Source organism: Lolium rigidum, chromosome 2 (genome assembly GCF_022539505.1).
Source record: "Lolium rigidum isolate FL_2022 chromosome 2, APGP_CSIRO_Lrig_0.1, whole genome shotgun sequence".
Classification (NCBI taxonomy): domain Eukaryota; kingdom Viridiplantae; phylum Streptophyta; class Magnoliopsida; order Poales; family Poaceae; genus Lolium; species Lolium rigidum.
In genome coordinates, this window is record NC_061509.1 from 114017248 (window position 1) to 114028776 (window position 11529).

General features: G+C 42.9%; 2 long non-coding RNA genes across 8 annotated transcripts; both read left to right on the forward strand.

Moving 5' to 3' along the window:
• The first annotated feature begins 3827 nt into the window (after nucleotides 1-3827).
• LOC124692256 lies at nucleotides 3828-7110 on the forward strand. Of its 7 annotated transcripts, none has more exons than XR_006999450.1 (8): nucleotides 3828-4079; nucleotides 4315-4502; nucleotides 4618-4782; nucleotides 4861-4954; nucleotides 5036-5112; nucleotides 5207-5821; nucleotides 6570-6709; nucleotides 6989-7110. It is a non-coding gene; the product is annotated as an uncharacterized LOC124692256 (long non-coding RNA). The 7 variants fall into 7 exon arrangements; XR_006999451.1 differs by having other exon boundaries at nucleotides 5048-5112; XR_006999449.1 differs by having other exon boundaries at nucleotides 4861-5112.
• A 2244-nt stretch (nucleotides 7111-9354) lies between these two features.
• LOC124692257 lies at nucleotides 9355-10607 on the forward strand. Its single transcript, XR_006999452.1, has 3 exons — nucleotides 9355-9424; nucleotides 10182-10355; nucleotides 10514-10607. It is a non-coding gene; the product is annotated as an uncharacterized LOC124692257 (long non-coding RNA).
• Nucleotides 10608-11529: the final 922 nt, after the last annotated feature.

Here is an 11529-nt window from a genome sequence, read left to right on the forward strand (position 1 = left end):
TCTACCTCGTCATCGGTAGGGATAATCTCATGCTCCTCAGAATCCATAGAGGTGTATGCCGGAAACGGTTGGGAATGAACCGGCCACGTGGCAAAGGGGGAAGAAAAGAAGATCTAGAAAAGGAAAAAAAGAGAAGTAAATACAAGAACTTAGGGAAGATCTAAAGTCAAGAACGCGAAGAACACGAAGAACTCGAGTGGAAACCAATCTAGAGGATAGTTGGATTTGATATCCAAACTAACCTCGTTCAGTCGGCACCGGCGGTGACTTTGGTTGCGGCGGCGACGGCGCATCCGGTTGCGGCGGTGCTGGAGAGAATGCATGTGTTGCCAACGGAGGCGAGCGGCGGCAGCGTGCGCGCGTGAAGAGCTCCGGCAGCGGCGGTAGAGAGCTCGAGGAAGATGAAGTGAGGGTGAAAAGTGAAATTACCTAAGGGATGGGAGTATTTATAACCCCGGGGAGGTCGTGGGGCGTGGATTTACCGTGCCCACGATCCCACTAACCGCGCATGTATCGCGGGGTTGACGCGGTCAACGGGGCCACACCGAGGGCCACAGGGATCCCAACTTCTCGCATTTAATGTGCGGTTATCGGAGAGGCGGTACTCGTTAGCGTGCGGTGACACGACCGCTCGGATGACAGGTGGGTCAGTAATAGTGATGCATGTGTCTGACATATGTGAGTTACGAGATATTCCTCGGCAAGTTGAAAACCAAGTGGCACGAAGTAAGCCGGAGGAGACTCCGGATGAAGAACAAATTCAGTATGATGGTCCCGGCATAAAAGTATGTCGGATGAGTAGTTTTTTGGTAGAGAGGTTGCCGGATTAAATTGAAACCGGGATGATCAACCCGGTACGTGAGCATTGATTTGGCAGGTAACCTGCTGCGGCCCATCGGCGGGCACCGCAAGACCACACCAGCTTCGGGGACAAATGTCGGGGGGATGACCCCAAGTAGGTTAGGAGCATGGCTAAATAGCTAAGTTATGTGTCTAATTACAGGCTTACACGCCGGACGTTCTTATCGCTTAATACGGTGTTGACCGGATTAAAGTTCATCCGGGTTGAGTATCCGGAATACCGGCATAGCCATGCCGGAATGGAGTTACCGACATACTGTAAGCCGGAAAGGTCAAGATATGCCAGATCATAGAAAGAGGGTCGAAGAATAAAGATCCGGCTTACATTAAGTGGAACCGGGATAGGGGTCCGGCATAGGTCCAACGGTCATGTGCTTATCCCCAAAGTCCAAGATCCGGTCGTGCCACTACACACATGGAGGAGATACGGAGAATATCTTCATGACGAACGCAAGCGCTCCATTCCAAGGGAGGGCAGAGCACGCCGATGACGAGGTGTACAATGGTCAGCGCCACAGTGCCAGAAGGCCAAGTCAGAAGGTACCTCACGGATGAAGACCGGAGCTACAGGCCAAGGGCATATCGACGTAAGCTAAGATTCTTAAGATACTTCTTTAACCTATGCTAGAGTTTCTCCCTTGTAACCTACCTTCCCCTATATAAGGAGAGGCAGGATTCCCTTGCACGGACGGATCGCCAGTTCCTCTCATTCTCCCCCTTAGCGATAGGAGTTTATCTTCTACCTCTCACCATACAGCTCAAGGAGCGCCATTGTAGCTCTCATATACAGCTCTTATACATCGCAAAATTGCAAGAGTAGGGGTTTTACCTCCTAACGAGGGCCCTGAACCTGGATAAACCTTGTCTTGTGTTTGTGTGTTCTTCCATCTCGCTCCTCCGGATCCCCGGAGCACATCGGCCCCAACTTAAGCCTACCCATGGCATTTGTTTGTTCACCACGACGACAAGTGAGCTTATGCAGAACCGCCTCAAAATTTGTGCACTAGAGTGTCCAATCAGACCTTATTTGGTTAGCCCATCCCCGGCCGGTTTTGCGACCTAATACCCGTCAAACCTTGTGGGTCGGCCTGGCTCGGGATTAAATCCCCGTCCGGTAGAATTCGAGCATTCGGTTGCACCCCGCGGAGATTCCAGCCCGGCCCAAACCCTCCCGATCCCGGCCATTCTAGCGGGGATAAAATAATCGTGCCACTACCCGTGGAACGATTTCCGAACTGTCGCCTAGAAAAGAAAGATCTCCCTCTTCTTTCACGACACGGATGCCACCTTGTCAGCGGCGGCCGCAGCAATGGCGGCGATGGACCAGCTACGACGGCCAGCGTGTCCATGCGGTGGAGCATACCACCCCGTGGGCACCGTCGGCGTTACGGAGCGTCTGTCCTGCGAGAGGAAGGATGTGCACAGCCCGCCCGTTCGGCCGCGAGCAGCAGGGACCGCCAGCCACAAGGATGGGGAGGTGGCTGTCCAAGGGCGTCGTGCTGCTGGGAGCTGGCCCAACGGGTCGATATATTTTGCTGCTGAGGAATCTTATTCCGATCGTTCATATAAAGTAGAGAATTCAATTACAGTCAGTTTCATTTCATACGTGAAAGTCCACGGAGACATAAATTGTATAGCTTGTTGTCTTGGTGGCATATGTTCTGTTGTCTTCTATTTCCTCTTTGTACATTTTTACTGTTGAATAATGTACTCCGTATATCATTGCCTGACATTATATCTGTCAAATTGCATGATCGGCAAAAGAAAAGGCATGATCGGAAAGGGTGGCAGCCAGCACTGAAATTTGAGTTTACAAAACTACGTGTTCACTTTGTAGATATTTTAGCTAATCTGATTTGGAGCTAATGCAATTCCACCAAGCCATGTTAATTGTGCGGTGCAATCGAACATGATATTTGGCAGGATGGATTAAGATCAAGCGACACACCGTTCATCTGCAGCGCCAGATATTCGTCGGGAGAGGAAAGTATCGATAGCCATTGAGGGTGTGCAACTGAAACGAATTTGAGTTTGATACCACCGTCATCACAGAATTTACGAAACTCCTTGGAATCAAAATTAATTCCATTGTCTATAACGATGCTGTGGGGCATACCGAAGCGACAAGTTATTCCCTTAAAGAATTGGACATCAGTTTTAGCTTTTTGATCTCTGACTACTTCAATCCATTTAGTGAACTTATCGACTGCGACCAACAGATATGTGTGCCCTCAGACGACGATCTCGACAGTGGACCAACTTGATCGAGTTCCCATTGCGCGAAGGGCCAAGCCAGAGGTAATCGTGGAAGGGATTAGGGTGATGAACTGGGGATCACCCCAAACCCGGGCGAGTCAGTTCCCTACGGGGGTTACGCCCGAGACAGCTCGCTGGTAATCATGGCCAAGGATGAAACGAACCAGGAAAAAGTACGGTCTGAATGTCTGATGATGGAGTGCATTTCACAAAAAAAGACCTGCGTACAATGCACAGAGCAGCTGAGCTTAAGTGTTAGTAGATAAGTAGACCACGTTTTCATTTAGCATATGAGAAGAAAAAGGCAACGTGCTTGGGGCACACAGTTCTAACAATAAGAATTATGGAGTGCATCTAAAGGTATAAATGATGCCCCCCATAGGGGGTCTCACAACGATTTCAGCTTTTGGATCGTCGGATCTTGTCAGCAGCTGTCAGGTAGTGGATCTCATTCGTTCATTCTTGGCAGCAGCGCGTCTCCTGGTTGGATGCGTGAGCGTTGGTCCACCTCACTAGAGAAAGTCATGCAACGGTGCTGGTCTACCCGCCTGTGGCTGCACGTGGGTCTCAAGTTTGGCTGGGTCCGCTCGTCAGTCGCTGGATGTTTTTTCATTTGGTTGCACATCGCTTCAGAACGTGGAAAATATCTTCTCCCTACGGCTCCCCAATCCCCAATCCCCTAACGTAGTGGACCAAAACCAATCCCCACCCCTCCCGTGCTGCTCCTCTCCTCCAATCCCCTCCCACTGCTCCTCCCCAATCCCCTACCTCCACTCCATCTCCGGCGAGAAGTGGTGGCCGCCGGTTGGAACAACATCGGCAGCAGGGACGTTCACGGGCAGAGCACGACCAGAGGAGGCGGGCCAGAGCACGGCCGACCAACAGCGGGGATCAAGGATCCGACAACGGCGAAGCACATGTGGGTTGGCGGCCTGCCCCAGATCTTCATTGAAAACCTGCAGGTTTCTCCCCACTCTATCCCTCTCTCTCTGTGTGTGAAATATACATGGATTCATCTATGCTAGATCCATTATCCTGTTACAAGACATGAACTGGCCAGATTTTTAACTATGGATGCATCCAGATCTGAAGGAATGCGTTGTTTTTTTCTTCTGCTCTATTGATGTAAATGAGCACTTCTCGTGTTGATTGTTTGCATTTTTTTCATTCAATTTTTTGTTGTTGGAATTGATCCAGATCCAAACGAGATTGCTGGGAGATGAGGTAGACGTCTCGGGAAGCCATGAAGAACTCGGTTCAGTTTGGTTCTGGGTGGTCTCCTTCTTGGCTGGTAGTTCTTCTCATTGGTGGTGTACGAATACACATCAATAATATTGGAAAGGGAGGATGATACAGTCACGAGCAGGGATTTGGGACAATTAATTGTAAGTGCAGATACCTATGTAATATCTATATTTTCTGCAGTTCGATATTTTTCTTTGACATTTTAACCGCAATAGGACTGCTAACATAATTAATTGATACGCCAAATTTATGAAGGTGAAGAAACCTTCAGACATTGCTAATTAATGGAGTGAAATTGGCAGGGCATAGATTTGGGGAAGCTAATTGTAAATGCATCTACCTATGCGATATCTATGTTTTTCTCTGTACAATTTTATGATATTTCGAGCAGAAGCAAACTGCTAAAAAAATTGATTGATGGTATGAATTTTTGACATATTAAGTCAACATTTAGATAGCTTTTAGATATTCTAAGTTAACATGGAGTTTATATTTCAGTAGCATGTGGGGAACCGCTACTGTTATCTTACCGAGTCGGCCTTTTTCGTTCCCCCTCTCTCTCACACACAGCTCGCATCTGACCAAGACACGGGTAATCTTCTACCCTTCTTCTTTTTATTCATCTTCGGGTCAGGAATTAGATTAGTTAATGCTCATGAATAGGGTTCACCAGTTTCTTGAATAGGGTTGGAACAGGAGGACATGAGGGAACCAACAAGGAAGGGTGCTGCTAGCCTTCAAGTTGCCGTGGTGCTCCCCTCTTCCCATCCCAGAATATTATTTTCAAAACAGATAAATTATTTTTGATTCATATGCTTCTAATCTTACCCTTTGTTTGGTTCAGCTGTTTTCTGAAGGAAGAAGACAAAGTTCTCTGTTTCTACGTTCGAAGTGAATACATGTAAATCAAACGACATGAGCTGGTATTGGGATGTGGTTTCTAGGTCTCATCTTATTGATATTAGCTCCTGCTCTTCTATGATTAGTTGTTTGTTCTTCCTGTTTTCTTGGGAAACACTGTATGGTGCCCCGCTGGTGGCCGGTGAATGCAGTCCCAACGTAGAAATATATGATTTTATTGTCACTAGCATTAGTTTGCTCACCTGTATTTGGCCTTTAGCTAGATAACTACAGTTATTTGAATATATATCATTTCTTTTAATGAATACCAGTTTTACCTCTTTTGCAGATTAATTACTGGTTATCCTTCATTGAAGTTTTTTGAGCCAATGGAAATAGAGAAATTTACTTCTATTGCCCTGATATGTTTCAATGCAACCGCTTTATTCCCAAGTGTATTGTGGATTGCGGGGATGACCTTTGGATATGGTTATGGTCGGGGATGGCCTCTGGACATGGTTATGGCATTCTAATAATTACAACAAGAGCAATCTCATTGCCTTGTATATGGCTTTCTAACAATTACACCAGCCATGAGCATGAGGTTTCCAGAATACACGTGAGTCTCTCACTCCCATCTCTCCTGCTCAAGTTCTATCCCGTTAGTACATCAAAGCACTTGGTTAGTACCTTTGCTTTTTTTTAATAATGATTCATTATCTTCCTGCAAAGATGGCTTGAGAAATGGCCCAAGAAATGGCTAGAGAAATGGCATATAGTTTTTAACTATGCTTTGCCTAAGAATGTGACATATTGTCTGTATATAGCTGGTGGTTCAATAGCGGGAACCATATCAATCATATACTACGAATATCTATGCCCGAGGTGAACCCTTGTCGATTCGCTGTAGTTTTCCTCTTTATATTATTCTGTGTTATACTTGAGTTATTGATGCCTCAGTGATTTTCCAAGCATATCATTTGTTGAGAGCTTGGTCCATGAGAAAACAGAGCATGGTGGATGTCAGTAAATGAGCTTAGTTTTTTATTGCTTTTGTTGTTGATTATGCAGCAATGTCACACCATTGCATAGAAATGTCCCTGCTACACACGCTATAGTTTCTTCTGTAGGTGATAGCATGTGTAAGCAGTTTTAATTCTTATCTTTGAGAGGTTTAGACACCATCAATTAGTGGTTGATGGTAGCTTTGTTTTAATTGAATCCCCAGCAATTTCAGTAATCAGTGTATAAATGACCAAGTTTTATATTTATGTCTGAAGATTTTGATTCCCAAGTAAAATTAGGAACTGAGCTTGTACTGTTTTTTCGTTCAATTTGAATATGCTAACTGTCTTTATTTCTACCAGCGTTGTGCAATTAGCTGCCAGAAGATCAGGAGCTGCCTCACGGTATAACCAGGCAGCCGGCATCTGCGACGACAATTGCGATCTGCATGACTCCGCGGCCGCATTGCCTTCTATATGAGACAACTACTCTGCCGAAGGATGTATGAAATCTTAAAAGATGTCTCTCTTCACATTATTTGTGTACACAACATATTAATATCCATGCATGATGCATTCTTAGAGAAGATATCATCGGTTATTTCCAGTCTGTGCTTACTAGCAGTAAGTAGTCTAACTTCAATTCTTAATCGCATGGCCACTATTTTCTTAGTTGATGCCATGTAGCTTTACTATTACACGCAGGTTGTATGGCATGCCATTGCCTTTTCTGTCTCCAGTTGTGGATTTACGAATTGTCATGTCTTCTGTTTTGCACGCAGATGTTGTTCCACATGTTAAGTCTTCCATTGATATGGATGCTCGGAGGCGTGAAATTCGTCTTGGCACGATCCCAGTTGGATATGAGTATGGGGATGGTATGTTTTCTTTTCTAATGAGGAATATGCAACAAGGATATTTGACTAAAAGATGAGTATAAATTAAACTAGCAAACTTTCCAAGTAAGTACAGTTAGGGCTTGCCTATAGAAAAGCAAACACAATTATGTTCACAAAATAGTTTCGTGAGATGTCTACAAAGCTCTAATTTTGCCAACCTATTGAAGAAAATAATAATTTAAAAGGGGTTAATGGATACATACCCACATGCTATAAGTGTTCAGAATTCTTCAATATCAACTCTGAGTGGTAAGAGCATATAATTTTCTTGCAAACTGCTTGCAATAGAATTGGTCCTTTAGGAGATCTTCAAGTGCAGCTCTGAGTGATGAGACCTCATGTTGGCTTGCACGTTGCCTGCAACAGAGCATATGTTGTCAGTTCGGATGCACTAACAAAACATAACTGAATTTGTAGGTCAATTAATCTTCAGTTTGCACTGGAAACATGGTACTCTGGACTATATAGTATGTCACATATTCACCTTAGTTCGATCTAATATAGATGCAACTGAAATTTCGCTGGGAATGCTGCTATACTGTAGCTGGATAATCTTAGGTGTTTCGGTCATGAGCGTATTCTGCAAATGTATCGAGTCAAATAATCAGAAACATTCTAGAAGCTTTAACTTCTAAAGTACCTTCGATCAGTCGGAGCCTATACCGTAAGACCCGGCGCTTTGATTCAAAGAACTTATTCATAAGTACTGATGACAATCTCTCTAGCTTTATACAAAACGATAGATAAATAACAGCCAATAGTTCTGGGTTTGCTCTTTTGTGTGTGAACATTTAGGAATAATTTTGTGGTTCTGATTTTATTTTCGCCATTATGTACGTGTTAGCTTGCTGTCCGGAGGTAACAACAGTTCCTGGAGAAATGCTTTTACGTATATGTTCAGAGCTCATTTCTAGGTCCAGCTTCAATCTTATTATCTCCAGGCATTCCCATAAGCCAATAAGATGGGGAAACTTATCTTTCTAAGAAATGGAAAAGACATAGCAACTTATACATGTTAACTGGCATGGATTTGTATACACCTGCAACTAGCATTTCCTAACAATTGTGTAGTACAAATTAACATTTTGGTGTGAAGTGGTTATTATCTTTTATCAATATTGTTTATGAATTTAAACATTATGTCTTTTACTTACCATGCTTTATGGTGTCGTGGAGTAGAGGTCCATAAGATATCTAATGATTCAAGATTCTTTATGTTTTAACTCTGCACAGAGAGATATATGTTTTTTTGGCAGCTTCCTGAGATATGTGATTTAATTTCGCTTGGCGACGAGAAGAGAAGAGAAATAGGCATATCTAGGGGAAAATTCTGAGATACATGTATCTGGTGAGCCTCAGACAGTTAGGATGCAATTCAGAACATCCTAATTTAAGAAAAAGTCAGATTAAATGTATAAAAATGTTCATACTAGGCAAGATGCATAAGATAAATTTAACGATTTCAAGGGTGCCACAGTCACACAAATATTGTTGCAGGTCTAGCAGTAATCTAAAACATACCATTTTCGTTTATATATGGTTTTATAAGCAGCAGTAATTGGTGAGAATTGAATCCTAGGACAAGTACTGTCAGTGCTTGGAGTTTTGTTTCTTAACGAAGGAGCTATATCCAAGTACGAGTACTGTTATGTGTTAATAATTGAATCCAAGGTCACCATGTGATGTTTCCATGATTGGATTAACTCTATGGTTCCACTGTATCTGCTAGCCATTTGAAGTTAATTCCTCGGATGGCCGTTTTTCAATGCATATATTTGTGATATTGCAGCAGAAAGAAATAGTGGCTGCATGCTCAGTCTAGCAAATGTATGCCACTTGCAAGATAAAAATATACAGGATCCTACTCCTAAGATACATGGTTTCATAAATCTACTAACCTATTTGCTTTTACCCGAAGTGTGTTGAATAGCTTGATTTGATGGTGTCTTGGAAACGAGGCATTGCATTTTAAATTTAGCTAAAGATAGTTATATTTGGCAATAACAAGCTATGTGTAAAGAGATCGTTGAGATCTATTAGAAACATTTGGAATATATATATATCTCCTTAGGGTCTTCCCTTTCTGCCCCAAAACAATATTGACTGAGCTGATGAGATGTACGTATGCACTGAAGCATTTAGGCATTCAAAAGGAGCTACGCATGCTTTTAATCTTTTCAGCTTTGCTTCATCTTTGTAGGAGAAGGTTTCAGTAGCAGATTGTTGGACCTCGACGGTGCTTGGCCGGATGGACCTGCTGGTGTTTGATAATTTGGTTCTTAGCAGATTTTCTATGCTTATTATATCTAAAGCCTAAAGGTAGGCCAGACCAACCATTTTTGTTTATGTGGTCTTTTTGTTGCACTTCGGATTAACAATCTGCAAGAATGCTCATGCTTCGCACATTTACTACCTGAAATGCATGTCAGTACGACTCATCATTTGTTTATTAAACAAGCAAGATAACCCAACATCCGCGCTTTTCAGATATTCTCACTAAATTACTTGTGTGATCCTTCGATGCTCTATTAAACACATGTGACCATTTCCAACATTTGAGAAAAAAACTATTCTGGTCCGTTAGCAACATGTGTACTAAGCTTGAAGAGATTTGGAAATTAAAGAAGCGTAAAATCCAATACCTTTTACATCAGAATGTTCCTATTGAGATGGCATGGTATGCCTTTGCCTAATTGCCTTTTCAGTAATATCGAAATGTTGTTATTGAGCTTTGTGTTGCACTGGAACTTTGATTTAACTAATCTGTGCCAGCCTATCCGATTGACATAAGAAGACCATAGTTTAAGTCTTGAGCGGTGCTTCTGTCTTCATGGTTCAGTTGTGGTGCAAGATGCCAGCATATAACACTCCTCAGGTTGTTATATCTTCTTCAGATTAGCGGCTAATAAGAAATGTCCCAGAGTTTATACCAATGTTGATACAAGTAATAGAAGGCCAAAGCGAGTCATATTGCAATTTGGGGTTATTGCTTCAGGACCTAAAATGGATTCTTTTCCTATTGAGATGTATAGCGTGTTTTTGAAATCTCATTGTTTCTTATTTTTGGTTCTTTTAGGTGCCCATGGCATAGGTTTGTCATGCTGGGACTTTCATACCTTTGTGTATACGGCGAAGCTAGCCACTCAAGCCCGCTCAAGGAACATAGCCAATTTTATCAGGATATAAGCAACACCCGCCCCTTGGATAACTATCAACAACCGGTGCCTACTGAATGCCATTGTTTTTTCAGGTATGATGAACACTATTGTTTTTGTAGTGCTAAATAACGGTATGTATCTACACAGACCCTAAAGAATTAAAGAGTAATATAGTTTACTAGACGTACAAATAGATAACTCAGAAAAATGTAACGAAAATTACCAGTATATATGGTTCTGCATATCACAGCGGAGGTCAGAGCTGCACGGATACCCATGGAGGTTGACGAAGAGGTCGGGGATGAGGGCGTCAGCCTACTTGAAGTGGAGGAGAGAGTCCCCAGACTAGCTGAGTGCTACGGAGGTTGCTCTGTCCGCCTAGGATCCATGAGGCAGCTGTTTGGTTGTTGGTCATGTCTGCTTCAGCTCCCATCGACCACGTCATACCTGGAGAGCTGCCAGAAGAAGGGCCAAGCGAAGGGAACATTAGGGGCGTGCTAAATTCGTCTAGGCCAGCAGCGGAGAGGAGGCAGCCCTCGAGGCCAGAGGCGGGGATGCAAGTGCTAGAGCTGCCGTTCGTCGTCGGTGGAGAGAAAGAGGAATGGGATGACGAGAGAGGAAGACAGTGGCGGTGGTTGTTGTCTTTTTCCGTATAGGGTAGGCATGGAAGTGTATGTCCAGTAAAAAAGAACGGGTGAGAGGCAACACTCTCGGTGGCATTAATATGTTCTGTAAAAAAGAAGCTAGCTTAAATATGTCGGATAATTTGCTAATTTTAAAGGAAGTTAAATCTATTAGTATTATAAGTATGTTTTTCAATAATTGTACTTTTATGAACTGCCGCTGAATTTTTATCGATTAGTATTTTAAAAATGGTATATCAAAAATTTGTAATCATGCATGTCATCATGTGGTATGTGGACTTTGCTTTATTGGTTGCCAATTTGTTATCACCGTGAAAGTCGGTTGCCAAATCAATTTATAAGCGTGTGCTACTCCATTCGTGATTTCGTTTGTTTTTTTGTAACTTCATCCTCTTGACTTCATTTTGTAAAATCTAAAAAAAAATATTATCACTTTCCCACCTTATTTGTATCGTCGCGTTACAACGTAATGTCCATACTCAGCTTATGTCGATACTGTTTTTGCTAATCTTTTGTTACATCTTTTGCTCTTCGCAAAACCATTTGATCATAATTTAATTATAGTGACAACTTAATGTAAATCCTAAGAAAGCTTATTACGAAGAATATTTCTGAACGATCG